The sequence below is a fragment of the Macrobrachium rosenbergii genome, chromosome 23, assembly GCF_040412425.1.
Source record: "Macrobrachium rosenbergii isolate ZJJX-2024 chromosome 23, ASM4041242v1, whole genome shotgun sequence".
In the NCBI taxonomy this organism is placed as follows: Eukaryota; Metazoa; Arthropoda; class Malacostraca; order Decapoda; family Palaemonidae; genus Macrobrachium; species Macrobrachium rosenbergii.
This window is the reverse complement of record NC_089763.1, coordinates 2,560,905-2,575,020: the sequence shown is the minus strand read 5'-3', so window position 1 is coordinate 2,575,020 and position 14,116 is coordinate 2,560,905. Positions and strand designations below refer to the sequence as shown.

Genomic DNA, 14,116 nt, shown 5'->3' with positions numbered 1-14,116 from the left:
TGGGTCACGAGGTGTCTCCGACAGGCGTCCGCCCTCTTACATCGAAAGTAGCAGACGTAGCCAGGTTCCTGACCCCCACCTCCGTCAAGGCCGTCCAGGAGTTCCTTGGGATGGTAAACTTCTACAGGCGGTTCATCCCCGGGATCGCGCACACCACATTCCCCCTTACGGAAGTCCTAAAAGGCCAACCGAAGTCCCTGTCTTGGGGACTCAGCCAGCAGCAGGCCTTTTCCCTGGCGAAGGCCGCCCTCGCCAAGGCAACTGCCTTGGCACACCAGGATCCCAAGGCCCCCCTCCAGCTGACGACAGATGCCAGTAACGTCGCCTGCGGTGCTGTTCTGGAGCAAATCATCAACGGCGCCCCCCAGCCCATCGCCTTCTTCAGCAAGAAGTTCAATCCCGCGCAGAGACCCACTACAGCACCTTCGACAGGGAACTCTGCGCGATGTACCGCGCAGTTCGGCACTTCAAGTTCCTCCTGGAGGGGACGCCCTTCACAATCTTCACAGACCATCAGCCACTGGTTCACGCCTTCACGAAGCAGGGGACGCATGGTCTTCCCAGACAGCAGCGCCACCTCTCAGCCATAGCCGAATTTACCTGTTCCGTCAGGTACCTCCCCGGCAAGAAAAATCCTGTAGCAGACGCCCTCTCCAGAGTCGAGTTGAACGCAGTGCAGCTTGGTGTAGATTACCAGAACCTCGCCAGAGAACAGGCCGCTGACCCAGAAACCCCAGCATACCGCACTGCTATCACGTCCCTCAAGTGGCGGGACGTGACCCTCGCCCCCGAAGGCCCAAGCCTGCTCTGCGACATCAGCACAGGACAGCCCCGCCCTTTGGTTCCAACCTCACGCCGCCACCAGATATTCGACGTAATTCACGGACTCTCACACCCCTCCGGCAGGACCACGGCCAAACTGCTCTCAAAAAAGTTCGTCTGGCACAGGGTGCAAAAGGACGCCACGTCCTGGGCAAAACAGTGCCTGCAGTGCCAGACCAGTAAGATGGGTCGTCACACACAGTCGGGGGTAGGCGAGTTCCCGCAGCCAGAGCGCCGCTTCGGCCACATCCACATCGACGTCGTCGGGCCCCTTCCCCCATTAGGCGGATCCAGATACCTCCTGATGGTGGCTGACCGTTCGACGAGGTGGCCCAAAACCACACCCATGCAAGAAGCCACCGCCAGCGCATGCGCCGAGGCCCTGCTCTCCAGTTGGGTTAGCCGCTTCGGCGTCCTGGATCACATCACAACCGACAGGGGACCCACCTTCCTCTCCGAATTGTGGTCCGCCCTGGCTCAACTGCTGGGAACCACGCATCACACCACCACGGCGTACAACCCAGCGGCCAACGGCCTGGTCAAACGTTTCCACAGGTCCCTAAAGTCATCCCTCATGGCCCGCTGCACCGCCGAGGACTGGAAACATCAGCTGCCGTGGGTCCTCCTCGGGTTGAGAACCGCCCCCAGAGCCGACGGCACCCCGTCTGCAGCCGAACAGACCTACGGGGAACCCCTCGTGGTGCCGGGTGAGCTCATGACAGATGAACGCCACTCCCCATCACTGCAGAGGCTCCGCGACGTGGCCAGCAAGTTCGCCCCTTGCAGGCGCTCATACATCGACAAATCAACCACCTTCATGCCGCCACAGCTGTCATCCGCCACCCACGTTTTCGTCAGAGTCGACGCCATCCGTCCACCACTAACCAAGCCCTACAGGGGACCCTTCCGCGTGCTGGGGCGGAACAGCAAGGCGTTCCGGCTGGCACTCCCTGGGAAGGACGACTGGGTTTCAATATACCGCTTAAAGCCCGCCTTTCTGTCGGAGAGCACCGCAGCGCCGCAGCACCCTTCCGCCCAACCGCACTCCAGCACGCCCTCACCCCGCAGGCGCCGGGCGCGCGGCCGCCGAGGAAGGGACCGCCCAACCAGCAGCCTCACAGGAGGGAGACCCCTCCGTTATCTTCAAGGAGCCGCGGCACCCTTCAGCGTCCCAGCAGATACAATGATTAGTCAGACGCGTCCCTCGTCTTGGGAGTATTTGTAAAGTCACCACATCGGCGCCAGCGTAGTGTTTCGGCGGCGCCATTAATTAAGTCTCCGCTGAGCATGTTTTCTTTGGTGACTTCCCATTTTCTTCAAACTCAATTAGTCACGCCTAAAATGTGCCAGGTCACGCATTTTTAACCATTTTTACTTTATACGTATTTATACAAATGTCACATATTGTGTATCATATGTTTCTTCATTCACAGGCATCAAGACTGTATCCATATTGAAGTTCTGTATGTTTTGTATTGTAAATTGTACTCGTTCACTGCATATTATTGCTAATTGTTTCGACTTCAGGTCACAGTCAATTCCATTGTCTTTCGCGGACCGGCGCCAGTCAGCCACTATATAAATTGCCTGGATCTGTAATAAAGTACCAGTAACTTTTACCTGCTCGTTTCTTTGACACCTCTTACACACTCATCATGTTCAGATGCAAAAATGCTGCAGATTTTTGTTTTTACAGACTGGATGTATGGCCATACTCAAAGCATTTATTATAACATTACAAAGGCTTTGGCTTGAGTGGACAGATCAGTATTTGGTTCCCAACAACAATGTGGGAGGGTACATCACTCCTGGAAATTTTTTTACGTTCCATACATTTCTTGAACACACTTCCAATAATTTATCCGCGTTAAAATTATACAAATCTTTATCGAATACAACTCCTCTTCCAGTGCTTAAGTTTAAATCTACTTTTATCTAAGCTATCATCTTACTTTCATTAACCTTCATATGGCTAAGTATAAGAGACTGGGTGTTTGATGTAGTGTGGATTGGTAAGCTTTGAAATAATTATGGTCCTTCTCTTTCGCTCTTGCTACAAACAACATTGGTGGCTTGGATGAACTCTGAGAAGTCGCATGATTGTCATCATTTCCATTACCCTAGTCAGCACGTTGATATCTTTCCACAGTCAGCAGGTTGATATACTTCTAAAACATTAGGAGGTTTTTCACAAAGTGCTCCATTTCCTTAAAAATAATATATTTTTACACTTCACATATCACAATTGGAGTGTTTCTTCATGGTCGCTCCTTGCACGTTCATTCTTATTTCATTTACCGACATGAATGAACACAGAACCCATAACTTGTTTAAAATGGAGCATCTGTAATATGAAATACTGCGACTTTAGAAATATTTTCAAGATTCACTTCCACCAAGTTATTTGCGTCCATTTTATCATTTTCAGTTTTTATACCAACTTTACAACAGAGCTTGTATTACGTAGCAACAAGGAATCATTTGTTGAACAAGGATCTTGATCCACAATGGATCTTTCTATGTAAGATCTATAGGTGTCAGGTCATCACAAGGTCTAGTGGTATAATTTTCATTATCTGTATCCATGAAAAAAATAATTTTAAAAATCTATTTACAAAAGCACAAATTTCTTAAAACCTTTAAGAGTCATCACTAGCTTTTCATGGATGCAATATATGAAGGTGGGATATGAAAACAATAATTTTCATTCTACTCATCTTGGAAGGCAAACCAGACAGAATGGCAAGAGGACTACCCCTCGAAGCCAGCTCACCCCTGGAATCCGTGAGCCACTTCTAAGGGAGAGTCCTACCCTCAAGATGTTAATATGACTAGTGTACCGATATCTCTCAGGTCCAACATTACTGGATGGTTGATGGGGTCACCACTGCTCCCACAACTGGCTTCTAAAAAAGAACTTCAATCCCAGGGCAGATGTCCTTTCTTGATAATACAATGAAAAGAGGGAGTTGAAGTGACTGGACAGGAAGATGACGGGAAACAAAAAAAATAAATAAATAAATAAATGGGGTAAAAACATATAAAGATGCAACTGTGGTAAAATGCCCCAGATAAACTAAAAAGTGGTAGTTAGAGGGGTTGAACAATAAGATAGGAGAAACCAGATAGCCTGTGAAGGAGGCTGAAGTGATAAGAAAAAGAAAGCATAAACAAAGATATTTACAGTCCAAACATAGGAAAAAGAATTTTGCTTGTCACATGGTTTCGGCATAGAGTATAGATATTCTATGGTCAAGTTCTGTGACATCATCTAAGCATTCCCATGCTGAGAGGGTCTTTTGTGTGACATCAGTCCACCACTGCAAAGAGCCCTTCATAAAACACCATCTGTTTTTCAACGGAGTTGGCCTATTACAAACTCTATGGGAAAATTTGGTACAAAGGGATGTTATATCTAAACACTTCATTTTTTCAAGGTATTCTACTAAATTACATTTTCTACTTGCAAAATTATAAGAATAATAAGAATTAAGAAACCTTGTGAATTATATTCCAAGTCTCAAGCCAACCATTCTCCTCATCTGAACTAAGACACATTGTGCATACCTGTACCTACAATCAGTCTTCGAGGACCCATGGCAAGGAAGCAATTTCCCATAATATTTAATCTACAAGCTAATAGCCTTCTGTATATTACCCAAATAGAGACAAAAATACTACTTACTGAAAAATGTAGTACTCCAGTGAATGTACTAGACAAAATACGCATGAAAAACTGCAATCAGCACGTGAAAATGCAAAACCTTTCAAAAACATGTCATCAATGAGAAAAATGGTTTTAAACTTGGCACAATTAACTGAGAGTTAACAGGAACTAGAAATAAGTGTTCTAAATCCTAAACTTTTTACCCAACATCACAATGAATATAAGCTATAGAAGAAAAACTCAAATTAATTGTAACTACCAAAAGGATTGAGAAAATACCTAACAACATAGATGAGAACACCGAAAATAAGTACACCTCAATTTTACCAGACCACTGAGCTGGTTAACAGCTCTCCTAAGGCTGGCCTGAATGATTAGACTTATTTTACGTGGCTAAGAACCAATTGGTTACCTAGCAACCGGACCTACAGCTTACTGTGGAATCCAAACCACATTATAGTGAGAAATGAATTTCTATCACCAGAAATGAATTCCTCTAATTCTTCATTAGCCGGCCGGAGACTCGAACTCGGGCCTAGCGAGTGCTAGCTGACAACTCTACTGACTCTCCCAACGAAGAACTAGAACACCGAAAAGCGGTTGTATAAAAGAAATACTATATAATTACAATAGCTACGAAATACAGCATGAAAACATAAACAGCACTTACTGATGAGAAAGAAAAAATGCTGAGTATTTAAAAACTGAAGTATATACAGTAACACCCAATCCATCACCAAAGCATTTACACAGGATAGTTAAATGGAACAAGGGCAAAAAAATCATTAGTCACAAAGGAACAATAAGAGGTTTGTATTGCACAAGAAACACTCAATAAATTACTACCACTGGAAGTGTTCAGTCTTGGATTTTCCATGGTCAGGTGGAAGTTTTCTTCTTGGAGTGTATTTAAGAAGTGCTTTATACATATTCTAGTCTTTTACAAATCAGTGGGTTCGTGTTAAAACAAACTTGTTTAATGCTATTAAAATCTTGGCGTTTTCTGTGGATTACTGTATATATTACTGTATGTATATGCATTCTCTATTTCATGAACATTGTCTCTTGCTAACGCATGCGCATGAATCTGCACTCTGAAGTCTGAACATGCGCATGATTATTCTTCCTGCTCCTCTATGCAACCTTCAGTCTTCTCCTACAAGACATCATCACATATCACCTTGGAGCAGTGAGTTAACCATCCAGCATTTAAATGGAACGCCGAATCCAGCATTCAAATCGAGCCGCCATTACCCCTCGATTGCCTGTGGATATTCTTTGATCACCTGAGGATCTTACAGTGTTGGTGTGGTGTTTCTGCAGGACCTTACAGTGTTTGTGCAATGTTTGTGAAGTGTCAGTGCAGTGTAATATTAGTGCTTTGATTTTAGTGGTTTGTATTTCTCTTGTGCCCCTCCCCAGACACGCGGTGGGACCCCATTACCCCCACCCAGCTACGGAGCCCTGAAGCATGTCCACCCACCCTCATCACTAAGCACACACTGCCAACTTTTCGAGCATTGTTGCGACGTTTTTTTTTTTTTTTTTTTTTTTTAAATCTGAGGATCTGCTGAAAAAAATCTGTAGAAATCTGTAGGCTCTGAAAAGATTATCTGGAAAAAATCTGTTGATGTCAACATTGATTTTGAATTTGATATACATTATATGAACAACTTACCTGGATCAGCATAAATAATTCTAAGGTTTAATAAAATAAACAACACCATGAAGTGCTTTGTACTGTATTTCTATGCCATTTAAGGCTAGCAAAAAAAAAATAATTCCCTTTTTTCCCTATAAAAAAAAATAAAAGCTTATTATTTTCTGTTATTTGTAAGCAACTTAAGCATATTAGAAGGAAAAAGCTGAAAAAGAACATGAATATTTACACATACTGAAATAAACTAAAGATTGCTGAAGCAAATATAACATTTAACAATTACAAAAATACAACTCACAAATTATAAATCTATAAGAATTCAAATCAATGTAGAGCTATTCTATAGAATCAGTGTAAGAATATTTAGCCTTTAAATACCAATACTACGAAGAATTTACACACTAACCCTTTACCGCCGACTGGACGTATTTGACGTCGACAAAAGTTGTCTGTCGGGTGCCAAGTGGACGTAAAATAGGCTAACTACAAAAAGTTTTTTTAAATATTCGCGGAAAAATACTTATAGGCCTCGTTTCCAAAAAATTTTAAATCACACGCCTTGAGGGATGCTGGCAGTTCACAGATCATGCTGTTGTTTTGTTTACAAGCGTGACCCAGCTGCGCACGCGCGAATTTCTTTCTTATCCCAAAAGAAAGCATCAGCTAACTCTGCTGGAAATCTCAGAAATTCTTTAGTCACTTTGTCGTAATTTTTGCACCGTTTTCTATTAGCCTTTATATAACGTTTTATATATGAAAATGTGCGCAATTTCATGTAGAATACAACACAAAATAACTCATGGTTGTAGCTTTTATCAATTTTGACATTTTCATATAAATCACGATAATTGCCAAAATTTCAACCTTCGGTCAACTTTGACTCAACCGAAATGGTTGAAAAATGCAATTGTAAGCTAAAACTCTTACATTCTAGTAATATTCAATCATTTACCTTTATTTTGCAACAAACGAGAAGTCTCTAGCACAATATTTCGATTTATGGTGAATTTAAAAAAAAAACTTTTTCCTTACGTCCGCACTAACTGCTGAAAATCTTGTAAGAGCCTGATGCCATCTCTTCCAAACACGTGTGTGTTCTGCACTGCCATGCAAGCATTCTAATCATGTACGCATAATGTTCCAACGAATCTTTTATATCAAACTGTGTGTATGTTTCTGTTTGTAAAGACGCCAAACGTCTCACCACTCCGATGGACAACGAACACACGAACACACACGTGTTTGGAAGAGACGTCGTCAGGCTCTTACAATCTCAGAAATTCTTTAGTCACTTTGTCGTACTTTTGCACCATTTTATATTAGCCGTGACATAACGTTTTATATATGAAAATGTGCGCAATTTCATGTAGAATACAACAAAAAATAACTCACGGTTGTAGCTTCTATCAATTTTGAAATATTTTCATATAAATCATGGTAAGTGCCGAAATTTCAACCATCAGTCAACTTTGACTTGACCGAAATGGTCGAAAAATGCAATTGTAAGTTAAAACTCTTACATTCTAGTAATATTCAATCATTTAACTTCATTTTGCAACAACGAGAAGTCTCTAGCACAATATTTCGATTTATGGTGAATTTTTGAAAAAAACTTTTTCCTTACATCGGCATGCGCTAACTCTGCTGAAAATCTCAGAAATTCTTTAGTCACATTGTCGTAATTTTTGCACCATTTTATATTAGCCGTTACATAACTTTTTATATATGAAAATGTGCACAATTTCATGTAGAATACAACAAAAAATAATTCATGGTTGTAGCTTTTATCAGTTTTGAAATATTTTCATATAATTCACGGTAAGTTCCAAAATTTCAAATATAATATTTACAATTACATAAATACAACTAACACATAAATCTATAAGAATTTAAATCAATGCAATGCTATTCTATAGCGTCAATGCAGGAATATCCGGCCTTTATATAATACCAATACTTATCAGCATTCACCAAGCCATGCAACATGCTATTCATTTTGGTTTGTTGGTGGTGTTTGTAAACTACATGGCACTTCCCAATTTTCCTTTGCTTAGCAACCTATTGCAAATTGGACAGCTTGAATGCCTTTAGTACACCTATAATAGGTGTACTAACGGCATTCAAGCTATCCACTTTGAAACCCCCCCCTAACGATATAAGCAGCAACAACTTCTAAACACATATGAAACAAGAACGGCACGTGATCATAATGGCAAGTGTCTCCAGTTTTCAGCTTAGGCCTATATGGAAACTGATGCTTATGTCTTTATAACATAGAGGTCAGGATCCATTCCATACCAATATATTTACCCAGTTTAGTACAACGTATGGATACTGTAATGAAACAAAACACTGTTGACAATGTCGCTTTAAACAAAACACTGTTGACAATGTCACTTTAATTATCCTACACATAAAGGAATATTGTAGGAGTCTGTGGATTATTTTTGGGAAAAAAAAGTAGATTTGGTTCATTTTACACATTTTTAGGACTTTTATTGAAATTGTAAATATCTTCATCAAAATTCCGTAGATTTGGCTCATTTTGAGGGAAAAATCTGAGAATCTGAGACATTAGAAAAAAATCTGTAGAAATCACATTAATCTGTAGATGTGGCACACTATTTTCGAGTCAAGTCAACTGTCAAGGCAAGTGACCGGACCCTTCCGACCACTCATCCCCCAGGAACCCTCCCAGACCTGCTCCATTCTTCCCTGCCTGCCAGTGTTCGCTCGCCACACAGTGGAATTATTTACAGTAACTTTTATAATTAAAACTGTATAAATTCTCCCTCACCTTTCTCCTTTTCTTTTAAACTGTGTATGACACTGCTGAAAACGGTTCATAATGGCTTCTGCCTCACACCAAGACGAACCTGGGGATATACAACACGACCAGGACCCTGAGGACTACAAGTGGCCTTCACACCTAGTCTCACCAACAGACCATCGAACCCCATCAGATTTTACAACGCTGGCAACCCCGCCTCCGCTCTCACCACACCTGACTTTACCACCTCCCACAGCTCCAAATGCAGAGTTAAGGCTCCTCATCAAATACCTTGAGGAATCTTGACAGGCTGAGTTGACTGTACGTCGGAGAGAGGAGGAACAATGTCGTCACAAAGAGGATCTATGCCTCCAAGAGGACAATTTAAGAAGAGAAGAGGAAGCTCAATGTTTCACTGCCCTGTTGCAGCTACTTACAGTCAACCCTGCCCAACAGCAAGCAACACCAGCGGACTCACAACAACTTCCTACACAATCCTCAGTGCAAACGCCCACCCAGCCACCATCCCCACAGAAGGCCATAGCCCAGACCCCACCGCCCTTACAATCCTGATGCTACATACCAGGTGTTTAGGGAATGGCATAGACACTGGGATGACTACAGCATGATGGTGGACCTAGGGGCATTGCCTACCAGGAAGCAGTTAATACAACTTTGTATGTGCCTTAGCCGGGAGACACAAAGGATACTTGAACACACGCTCAACGTACCACCAGACACGGATCGGAGTGTGGACGAGGTCTTGAATGTTCTCCAGGAACATATTAAGAACCTTCAGAATGAAGCTCTACGACGCAGGGACCTGCTTTACTGAAGCACGTGGCAGAGGAAATCGACGTCTGTCCTAGCCATTCTGCTGCTTGCAAAGAGACTCAGCTGAAGATGATCATCATCATGGAAGTCAGGGACGAGGAGCTCACCCAGAAACTCATTGCCATGGATGCTGCAGCTCCACTGGCCACCATGGTCAACGAATGTCGCTCCTGTGAGGCCACACGGACAGCCACCAACGCCATACATGCCCTTCCTTCTAAATTGTGTGCCGTTTCTGCTTATAAGAAAACCAAAAGACATGGCAGCAAGGGCGCTACCGTGCACCCAACCCCCTAACAGGGACATTTCATGCCTTTCCTGCACAAGGAAGTATGGCTCTGCAGACAAGTGCCCAGCCACTGCCAGTGTATGTGGAAATTGTAGCAGCAAGGGACACTGGCGCAGGACACCAAAGTGCCCTGCCAACAAGGCCACATGCAGACACTGCAGCTGAGTGGGCCACTACGACAGGTGTTGCTGGCAGCAGATGAGTGCCAAGCAAGGCGGCCCGCCCAATACCACGCCCCTTTCTAACAAGTCCCCCATCTGTTGCAAGGTTGAGACCCTTTCCACAACAACTTGCCCCTCACCGTCGCCCATATCCCTCACTCTCACCTATAGGGATGAGACATCCAAGATTATGATGCTGCCTGACACAGGAGCTGATATATCAGTGATGGGCCCCCAGCACTTGGACCTTTGCATTCCCAGGACTGAGCTACAGGCTCCTGCCACATCAGTGACCCTCACGGCAGATGGGTCTAAGATGACACTAGCTTTAGGTACCTTTAAGGCCACCCTATCATTGGCCAAGCGGTCCTGCCTCGCCACGATTCAAATCCATGAAGGCGTTCAGGTGCCACTCCTGCCCTATGCACTCTGCAAGGAGTTGGCCATCATCCCACCAGGCTTTCCACGGCCCATCCTAAAGGTCACCCACATTAAACGATGTAAGGAGCTACCCCTCCACGCTAACACGACTCCTGCCGAGGCCTGAGAATATTTCCTACAAGCCTTCCAGGATGTGCTCATGTCTAAGGAAGACCTTAAAGGAGCTCCATTAAGGCCAATGGCAGGCCCTTCCATGAAAATTCACCTCAAGGAGGATGCAGTCTCATTCGCCACCCACACCCCACGGCAGATCCCCTACGCTTTCCGCAAACCTGTCAAGAATGAACTAGACTCCATGGTCCAGCAGGGAATCATTACGCCTTGTGGAGATGAGCCACTGGAATGGTGCCAGCCTCTAGTCGTCGTCCCAAAGGCCAAGGGAGTTTGCATCATGGTGGATCTCACCAAGTTGAATGCACAAGTCTCCCGACCAGCCCACCCTTCACCCACACCCTTAGCTGCTGCCCGCACTATCGATTCCACTGCCAAGTTCTTCACCACTGCAGACGCTCTACACGGCTACTAGCAGATGGAGCTAGCAGAAGAGGACCGCCCTTCACCACTTTTGTTACGCCTTACGGATGCTTCCAGAATTTTCGGGGACCCATGGGCTTTGCTGCCACTGGCAATGCTTATTGCTACCGTGGTGACCTGGCTCTCTGGGGCATGAAGACATGTGTCAAAGTTGTCGATGACATTCTCATCTTCAATGACGACCTACTGACACACTACCACAGGATCCAATGAACTGCTCGCCCGCTGCTGCAAACATGGCATCACTCTCAACAGAGACAAGTTCACAATGGCAGAGACCCGAGTGAATATCTGTGGCTTCACTCTTTCTGAAGAAGGAATCGCTGCTGATCCAGGACGAGTTGCCGCTCTACAAGACTTCCCAACACTGTCCAACCTGACGGACCTACGTTCCTTCATGGGGTTAGTGAACCAGTGGGCAGAGTTCACCCCAGATATTGCCCCGACTGCACAGCCCCTTCGCCCACTCATGACCCCCAAGTTCTCTTTTATGTGGACACCGGACCATGACCAGGCCTTCAAACATGTGAAGCAAGCACTCTCAAGCCCGCCTGTTCTTGTATCTTTTGACTCAACACTGCCAACCATTCTCCAGACTGATGCATCTCGTCTTTAGGGGATAGGCTACGCCCTCCTCCAGGACCATGGCTCTGGTCATCTCCGAGTAGTCCAATGTGGATCCTTCTTTCTCGCAGACGCCGAGACAAGGTATGCAACGATTGAGCTGGAGACGCTTGCAGTATCTTGGGCCCTCACAAAGTGCTGTCTATACCTCAAAGGACTGCCAACCTTCACCCTGCAAACTGACCATCGTCCACTGGTGCCCATCATCAACAGCTACACACTGGGCATGGTCGAAAACCCATGGCTTCAGCGAATGAAGGAGCGCATGTCGCAATACCAATTTACTGCGGTGTGGCGCAGTGGCAAGTCTCTATGCATCCCAGATGCACTCTCCCGTGCACCAGTCAGCTACCCAACCTCTGAGGATATAACTGGCTGCGCTGAGGTAACAGCGCACATCAGGTCAGTCATCAACGCTGCAACAGCTGCCCAGGACAAGGATGCCCCAACCATCGACGCTGACCGGACCCTGCAGGGCATGTCAATAGCAGCACAGGCTGACCCCACTTATGCTTGCCTTCATGATTGCATCAGTTCTGGGTTCCCCACAAATCGGGTACGACCTGCACGCCTCCCAACTACCATACCAGAAGCTGCGAGAACCTCTCTCTACTGATGGTAACATCGTGCTCTACAGAGCAAGAATACTGGTTCCTGCAGCTCTACATCGCCACACTGAGGTGCTGAGGCTACCAACCATCGGGCTCAACAAACCGTCTTCTGGCCTGGGATAGACTTGGACATCGCCAACACCATTGCCGCCTGCGAGCCCTGCCAGGTCTGCATCCCAGCCAACAGCAGGAGCCCCTTTACAATCATGACCACCTATCAAGGCCCTTTGAGTCGGTGTCAGCAGACTTCTTCCAGGTAGCAGGAAAGTCCTTTCTTGTGGTCGCGGACGACCTCTCCGACTGGCCTGCGGTCGTTCCTTGCAAGGGCAACACCACCGCCTCCTCAACCATACGGCACTTCTGCCGCTACTTTAGAGAGGTGGGTGTTACCCTGCGCCTACGCACCGATGGAGGACCCCAGTTTACCAGCAAAGAATTTGCAGACTTCACAGAGTGTTGGGGTGTACACCACATAACCTCATCGCCACACTACCCGCAGTCTAAGGGACACGCTGAGGCCGCTGTCAAGGCTGTCAAGCACTCGATCCTCAAAACGGCCCCTACAGGATACGTTGACTGCGAAGCCTTTGATCATGTCCTCCTTGAGTTATGCAACACACCCAACCACTGTGGTCGCTCTCCTGCCCAGGTACTGTATGGTCACCCTCTCTGTACGTATGTGTCCGCCCATCATCAGTCGTTCACAGAAGATTGGCAAAAAAAAAGGCCCATGACTGTGACCGCCAAGCCGCTGCCAGAGCAGCTCAAGTGCAGCGCAAATACAACGCCCATGCCCGCCCCCTGCCCAGGCTGAATGTGGGCCAACATGTCCGCATCAGGACCCGACATCCTGCCGATGGGACAAGATTGGGATCATCATGGGTGGCACGCGAGTAAGAGGTCTGCCTCCCAAGTGGTGGAGTGCTACGTCGAAACCATCGCTTCCTATATCCAGTGCCCGATCCCGGTCAAGTTCCCAACTCTAATCCCTGTGGTCCTTAGCCCCGACATGGAAAAGTCAACACTTCCCTTCAAAACCCCTCACAGGTCTCTAAGATTAAACAGGCCTACAGAGTGTACAAAGCCCACATGTGCCACTTATGCAATTTGCTTTGTACATAATTACATGATAAATTCACTGTATGTTATTTGCTTTGCACATTATTACTTAATTAAACTCACTGCATATTATTTGCATTGCACACTATTACTTGATAGTTCACTGTATGTAACTTGCATAGTACGTTCAAAATACCTCTTTGAACGCAAAAGGGGGAGGGGAGGGGAGGTGTGGATTACTGTATATATTACTGTATGTATTTGCATTCTCTATTTCATGAACACTGTCTCTTGCTAACGCATGCGCATGAATCTGCACTCTGCACATACGCATGATTATTCTTCCTGCTCCTCTTGGCGCGAGTTGTACACCTTGCAGTACTCAGTCTGTGTATACCTGTTTGCTGTATGGAATAAAGCAACTTATGCTCAGGATATTATTTCTCCATCCCCGCAACCTTCAGTCTCCTCCTACAAGACATTATCACATATCACCATTTTCTATTAATTTTGGACAGTCAGCTAGCCTTGTACAACAGCATCTGCCAGTTCCCAGATCATATGAACAAATGAACGATCTTATTTACAACCCACACTAAGACTTTCTACAACTTGCAGGGGTTGTTTACATAATGGGCTTGGGT

At 45.4% G+C, this 14,116-nt stretch overlaps 1 protein-coding gene across 12 annotated transcripts in view; it reads right to left on the bottom strand.

Moving 5' to 3' along the window:
* Nucleotides 1-14,116, bottom strand: part of LOC136851231 (cyclin-D-binding Myb-like transcription factor 1) — a 672,051-nt gene that overhangs the window by 336,949 nt on the left and 320,986 nt on the right. The gene's annotated exons all lie outside the window — the stretch shown is intronic.